Here is a 1,323-nt window from a genome sequence, read left to right as displayed (position 1 = left end):
CATCCCTGTTGAAATGTACAGAAAGTGATAAGGAGGTTTCTCTCACTATATGTGTGTGTCTATACATCCCTGTTGAAATGTACAGAAAGTGATAACGAGGTTTCTCTCACTTTAAATGTACATTTCTCACCTTTGACTCAGGATTCCGCCTTCTCTATTGCAGAACAAATTAAATACATCTGTGTAGGATGCTTGCTTGTTGTAAGAATATATGTACAAGGGTGTTTGTTTGTTGAAGTACTACATCCATTTTTTTGTAGCAAAACATTATATTTTGCAGATGTGGCAAATACCTAACATTAAACAGTTTAAGAGTGTTTACTTTAGCTTATGATTTCATAGGTTTCAGTCCATCCTCCTTGCCTCCATTATTCGTGGTAGTTAGATGGCACAGCAGACAGGAAGCAGAGAGAAATAGGAGGGCCTGGGATGAGATACAGTCTTCAGAGACACCTCCAGTGACCTATTTCCTTCATGGAGGCCTCACCTTTTAGTTTCCCAGCTGAGGGACACACCTTGAATACAGGATTCTTGGGCCGGGGCATCAATCACACATATTCAACCCATACCAGATTTCTTTTTTCTTCTATCCTGAGACAGGGTTTCTCTGTGCAGCAGCCCTAGCTGTCCTGGAACTAGCTCTGTAGATTGAGTTCTGGCCTCAAACTCACAGAGATGTGCCTGCCTCTGCCTCCCGATTGCTGGGATTAAAGGCATTTGCCGCCACCACCTGGCTAAAGGGTGGGTTTTGAATGTTTTTTTAAATGCAACTTTAAAGTTTTATTACTTATTAGAATAAAACACTGATGCTTATATTTTAGCATGTACCTCCCAAAAGCAAATTATAGTAATATATTTTGTAGCCTGTCTCATCTTAATGAAAACAAAATCACCTGTGTGTATTTGTGTGCGTATGTACATGTGCGATTGTAAAGGCAAATAACGTGAATAAAGAAAAAGTGATTTTCCTTTCGGTGTTTGTTTGAATTAGGATTTCTCACTGTCTAGGTTGGGCCTCAAACTCAAGATCCAGCTGATGAAGATATTAAATTCTTGATCCTCTTGACTCTGCCTCCTAAGTGCTGGGATTTCCATGTGCTACCATGCCGGTCTGAGTAGCTTTATAAACTTTAGTTTGAGAGGCCGGGGACATTCTAGAAGGAGGAACTTTACATTATGTAACTCTCCTACTTGATTTTTAACAGGGAACAGGTGTGTTTAAAAACAGGAGCAGCCGGGCGATGGTGGCGCACGCCTTTAATCCCAGCACTCGGGAGGCAGAGGCAGGCGGATCTCTGTGAGTTCGAGACCAGCCTGGTCTAC

The 1,323-nt window shown here is 41.6% G+C and overlaps 1 protein-coding gene across 6 annotated transcripts in view; it reads left to right on the top strand.

Moving 5' to 3' along the window:
• Pikfyve (phosphoinositide kinase, FYVE-type zinc finger containing) overlaps nucleotides 1-1,323 on the top strand; it is an 85,600-nt gene that overhangs the window by 54,276 nt on the left and 30,001 nt on the right. The gene's annotated exons all lie outside the window — the stretch shown is intronic.

This window comes from Microtus ochrogaster, linkage group LG4 (assembly GCF_000317375.1).
Source record: "Microtus ochrogaster isolate Prairie Vole_2 linkage group LG4, MicOch1.0, whole genome shotgun sequence".
Lineage (NCBI taxonomy): Eukaryota > Metazoa > Chordata > Mammalia > Rodentia > Cricetidae > Microtus > Microtus ochrogaster.
This window is presented reverse-complemented; position numbering and strand designations above follow the sequence as displayed.